The 5,947-nt window shown below is 39.9% G+C and overlaps 2 non-coding genes across 2 annotated transcripts; both read right to left on the minus strand.

The window, feature by feature from the left end:
• Nucleotides 1-1,880: 1,880 nt before the first annotated feature.
• On the minus strand, nucleotides 1,881-1,999 carry LOC115230722. The gene has a single exon (XR_003883453.1). It is a non-coding gene; the product is annotated as a 5S ribosomal RNA (ribosomal RNA).
• A 1-nt stretch (nucleotide 2,000) lies between these two features.
• Nucleotides 2,001-2,106, minus strand: LOC115230723. Its single transcript, XR_003883454.1, has one exon. It is a non-coding gene; the product is annotated as a U6 spliceosomal RNA (small nuclear RNA).
• Nucleotides 2,107-5,947: the final 3,841 nt, after the last annotated feature.

Here is a 5,947-nt window from a genome sequence, read left to right on the forward strand (position 1 = left end):
GTCGAGACAATGGAATTTGCCATGCTATGCCAGACTTCACGGTCCATCGTAGCATTACGGAGGTCCTGTTGCTGGATGCCTGTATCCCTGGAGATTACATCAGGGTAGGAGAGTGTGCGCCCTCTGGTATCGCGAGTAGATGGCTTCCAGAGGAGAAGAGCAGAAATGACCTCGTTTTCAGCTCTACAACAATGTCCAGCAAACTGGACTCTCCTACCTTTCACAAGAGATGATATGTATGTATATATATATATCATCATCATTGTTCGACCGTGGTCGAGACAATGGAATTTACTATGCTACGCCAGACTTCACGGTCCATCATGGCATAATGGAGGTCCTGTTGCTGGATGCCTGGATCCCTGGAGATTACATCAGGGTAGGAGAGTGTGCGACCTCTGGTATCGCGAGTAGATGGCTTCCAGAAAGAAGAGTAGAAATTACCTTGTTTTCAGCTCTACAACAATGTCCAGCAAACTGGACTTTCCTACCTTTCACAAGAGACGATATGTATGTATATATATATATCATCATCATCATTGTTCGACCGTGGTCGAGACAATGGAATTTACCATGCTATGCCAGACTTCACAGTCCATCATGGCATTATGGAGGTCCTGTTGCTGGATGCCTGTATCCCTGGAGATTACATCAGAGTAGGAGAGTGTGCACCCTCTGGTATCGCGAGTAGATGGCTTCCAGAGGAGAAGAGCAGAAATTACCTCGTTTTCAGCTCTACAACAATGTCCAGCAAACTGGACTCTCCTACCTTTCACAAGAGATGATACAGGTGGCAGTTTCCCATATATTTGTACTTTGGTTGGATGACACTTCCACAAGAGATTTTGGGCACTCATAAGGAGGTGAGTGTAAGTTCCATCCAACCGCCTCGCAAGCTTCTTTGATAACACTACAAGCCTGATATTGTCCTCTAAGATAGGAAGTATAAATCATGCAGCGTTGTAGAGGTTAGCTGTTTAGGAAATATGAATATCTCATGAAAAACTGGAGAAAAGGAGAAACTCACAGCTCTTGCACCCATGGTGTAAAATTTATACTTATACCACTGGGCTGTGTAACAATAAATCTGCATTGATTCTTTAGCATTCATATTACTCCATCAATTGTAATTCTTATTTATTAATATTGCATTATCTTGTAACTTCAAGATTTTGATGATGTACCGTATTTGACGGCATATTAGACGCACCCTCATTTCAGCAGGTCAAATTCAGGAAAAAAAGTTTTAAGTGTATTTAAGCATATATTGTTGAAAGCAGTCTAGCAGCTCATTACAAAAGCAGAAAACATTGCTGTATAAAAGCAAGATGGCATCGAGTTAGGGTTCCGATCAGCTGATATTAGTAAACGTGTGTCATGGATCGCAGCCTAACAATTTACGGTAGATTGCTTTGATTTTTACGATAATTCGTATTTTAAAGTAATAATACTGGTAATAATAATAATAATAATAATAATACTAGCAATAAAATAATGATGCATGAGTACGGAAAATATCATTAAGGCGTTAGCGTAGGTAGAAATACTTATTGTAAGCTAGGTTAGTGAGCGTCTGGGAGAAGATTAGCCTACGGGAGGGTCTTGACTTCACATATTAGACGCAGGGCGATTTTTTGAGCCAAATTTTTTGGAAAAAAGTGCGTCCTATATGCCGTCAAATACGGTAATTGTTTATTTTTAGGGTAGGTGTGAGAGACTGGATCTGGCCAGTTTAATCACAAAACATAAAATATTTGCTTCACATACGGCCAGTATAATCCTTCAGCAATCAGATTACCATGCAGTGGGACTGAACCTGGAACCATGTGGTTGGTAAGCAATCTACTTACCACTCAGCCACTCCTACACCTAAAAACAAATGCTTACAGCACTTAGGTTTCGCAAGCGGTCACCCATCTAAGTACTAACTAGGCTCGATGTTGCTTAACTTCAGTGGTCAGACGAGAACCGGTGCTTTCAACATGATATGGCCGTAAGCAAAAAATAGGGAACACTTCATGAATTTGCGTGTCATCCTTGCGCAGGGGCCATGCAAATCTTCTCTGTACCATTCCAATTTTGTTATAGGTATTACCAAAGCAATACATAGGCGCAGGGGTGGCTGTGTGGTAAGTAGCTTGCTAACCAACCACATGGTTCCGGGTTCAGTCCCACTGCGTGGCATCTTGGGCAAGTGTCTTCTGCTATGGCCCCGGGCCGACCAATGCCTTGTGAGTGGATTTGGTAGACGGAAACTGAAAGAAGCCTGTCGTATATATGTATATATATGTATGTGTGTGTGTTTGTGTGTCTGTGTTTGTCCCCCTAGCATTGCTTGACAACCGATGCTGGTGTGTTTACGTCCCCGTCACTTAGCGGTTCGGCAAAAAGAGACCGATAGAATAAGTACTGGGCTTACAAAAAGAATGAGTCCCGGGGTCGAGTTGCTCGACTAAAAGGCGGTGCTCCAGCATGGCCGCAGTCAAAATGACTGAAACAAGTAAAAGAAAGAAAGAAATATGATGGTCTTCTTTCAGTTTCCATCTATCAGATCAGTTACTCTTTTTACTCTTTTTACTCTTTTACTCTTTTACTCGTTTCAGTCATTTGACTGCGGCCATGCTGGAGCACCGCCTTTTAGTCGATCAAATCGACCCCGGGACTGATTCTTTGTAAGCCCAGTACTTATTGTATCGGTCTCTTTTGCCGAACCGCTAAATGACGGGGACGTAAACACACCAGCATCGGTTGTCAAGCAATGCTAGGGGGACAAACACAGACACACAAACACACACACACACACATATATATATACATATATACGACAGGCTTCTTTCAGTTTCTGTCTACCAAATCCACTCACAAGGCATTGGTCGGCCCGGGGCTATAGCAGAAGACACTTGCCCAAGATGCCGTGCAGTGGGACTGAACCCGGAACCATGTGGTTGGTTAGCAAGCTACTTACCACACAGCCACTCCTGCGCCTAGTTCACTAGGTTTTTTTTCAGCCTGGAGCTATATAGTAGAAGGCACTCACCCAAGGTGCCACGCAGTGGGATTGAACCTGGAACCATGTAGATGGGAAGCAAACCTCCTTACCACACAGCCACAGGTGCACCATTAGGCTTTTGCTTTTGCTCTTACAAAAAAAAAAAAAAGAAAAAAGAACCAAAACTAAAAAGAACTAAAGGCGGTGCTCCAGCATGGCCGCAGTCAAATGACTGAAACAAGTAAAAGAGAAAAGAGAGAGTAAAACCATTTATTACACTTTTGTTTAAATGTAGGCAGCAAACTTAATGCAGTAAGGCTAAATTAATCTTTACACAATTAATACAACATTCGTTATGAAAAGAAACTTCATTAGCATTAACGACAACTCTTACATATCAATCAAGCAGAAAGAATTCCTGGGAAATTCTCCCCATATCAATTTACTGCCCTTTTGATCTATCTGATACAGTTTAACTGGAGACACGTCCCAGCCTACTCCTGACATTACAGTCGGAGTGCTTAGATGTAAAAAGAGACCTCACATCCGAACAGCTGTTTAAACAGCCGTGTCAAACACTATCAAAGAGGTAAGCTGCTAGTCAAGAAAGATTAACCTCTATGCTAGTGGTAGCTTGTATGTGGTGCTCGGTATAATAAGATGCACTAGATGCACTCAGACTGAACGAAAAAAAATAGAAAGAAAGAAAAGAAAAATGGTAATTGTTGAAGCTGTACGATCCTTTGATCGTAGGTCTGTTGGATGAGAAATGAACCTTGTGTTAACTCCTTTACATTTAAACTGGCCAATAATCTGGTCAATATGTCCTGCCCCTTTTAAGTTTGAAACAGTCAGATCTGGTCTTTTTCACACCTACTCTAAAATGTCATTCTAAGAATAAACAATCACATCATTGATAATCTCAAAGCTATGAGATAAAACATGATTGATGGAGAACAATGATCATACATAAGCCATGGCATTTGACAGAATAGTCTGAATGCTAAAGGGTTAATGTTTAAAGAAGCCAGATCCAGCCTCTCCTACCTGTCCTACAATGTCAATCTAAGAATAAACAATCACATCATTGATAATCTCAAAGCTATGAGATAAAACATGATTGATGGAGAACAATGATCATACATAAGCCATGGCATTTGACAGAATAGTCTGAATGCTAAAGGGTTAATGTTTAAAGAAGCCAGATCCAGCCTCTCCTACCTGTCCTACAATGTCAATCTAAGAATAAACAATCACATCATTGATAATCTCAAAGCTACGAGATAAAACATGATTGATGGAGAACAATGATCATACATAAGCCATGGCATTTGACAGAATAGTCTGAATGCTAAAGGGTTAATGTTTAAAGAAGCCAGATCCAGCCTCTCGTACCTGTCCTACAATGTCAATCTAAGAATAAACAATCACATCATTGATAATCTCAAAGCTACGAGATAAAACATGATTGATGGAGAACAATGATCATACATAAGCCATGGCATTTGACAGAATAATCTGAATGCTAAAGGGTCAATGTTTAAAGAAGCCAGATCCAGCCTCTCGTACCTGTCCTACAATGTCATTCTAAGAATAAACAATCACATCATTGATAATCTCAAAGCTACGAGATAAAACATGATTGATGGAGAACAATGATCATACATAAGCCATGGCATTTGACAGAATAGTCTGAATGCTAAAGGGTTAATGTTTAAAGAAGCCAGATCCAGCCTCTCGTACCTGTCCTACAATGTCATTCTAAGAATAAACAATCACATCATTGATAATCTCAAAGCTACGAGATAAAACATGATTGATGGAGAACAATGATCATACATAAGCCATGGCATTTGACAGAATAGTCTGAATGCTAAAGGGTTAATGTTTAAAGAAGCCAGATCCAGCCTCTCGTACCTGTCCTACAATGTCAATCTAAGAATAAACAATCACATCATTGATAATCTCAAAGCTACGAGATAAAACATGATTGATGGAGAACAATGATCATACATAAGCCATGGCATTTGACAGAATAATCTGAATGCTAAAGGGTTAATGTTTAAAGAAGCCAGATCCAGCCTCTCATACCTGTCCTACAATGTCAATCTAAGAATAAACAATCACATCATTGATAATCTAAAGCTACGAGATATAAAACATGATTGATGGAGAACAATGATCATACATAAGCCATGGCATTTGACAGAATAATCTGGATGCTAAAGGGTTAATGTTTAAAGAAGCCAGATCCAGCCTCTCGTACCTGTCCTACAATGTCATTCTAAGAATAAACAATCACATCATTGATAATCTCAAAGCTACGAGATAAAACATGATTGATGGAGAACAATGATCATACATAAGCCATGGCATTTGACAGAATAGTCTGAATGCTAAAGGTTAATGTTTAAAGAAGCCAGATCCAGCCTCTCGTACCTGTCCTACAATGTCAATCTAAGAATAAACAATCACACATCATTGATAATCTCAAAGCTATGAGATAAAACATGATTGATGGAGAACAATGATCATACATAAGCATGGCATTTGACAGAATAATCTGGATGCTAAAGGGTTAATGTTAAAGAAGCCAGATCCAGCCTCTCGTACCTGTCCTACAATGTCATTCTAAGAATAAACAATCACATCATTGATAATCTCAAAGCTACGAGATAAAACATGATTGATGGAGAACAATGATCATACATAAGCCATGGCATTTGACAGAATAGTCTGAATGCTAAAGGGTTAATGTTTAAAGAAGCCAGATCCAGCCTCTCGTGCCTGTCCTACAATGTCATCTAAGAATAAACAATCACATCATTGATAATCTCAAAGCTATGAGATAAAACATGATTGATGGAGAACATGATCATACATAAGCCATGGCATTTGACAGAATAGTCTGAATGCTAAAGGGTTAATGTTAAAGAAGCCAGATCCAGCCTCTCGTAC

The sequence above is a fragment of the Octopus sinensis genome, unplaced genomic scaffold (assembly GCF_006345805.1).
Source record: "Octopus sinensis unplaced genomic scaffold, ASM634580v1 Contig16224, whole genome shotgun sequence".
Lineage (NCBI taxonomy): Eukaryota > Metazoa > Mollusca > Cephalopoda > Octopoda > Octopodidae > Octopus > Octopus sinensis.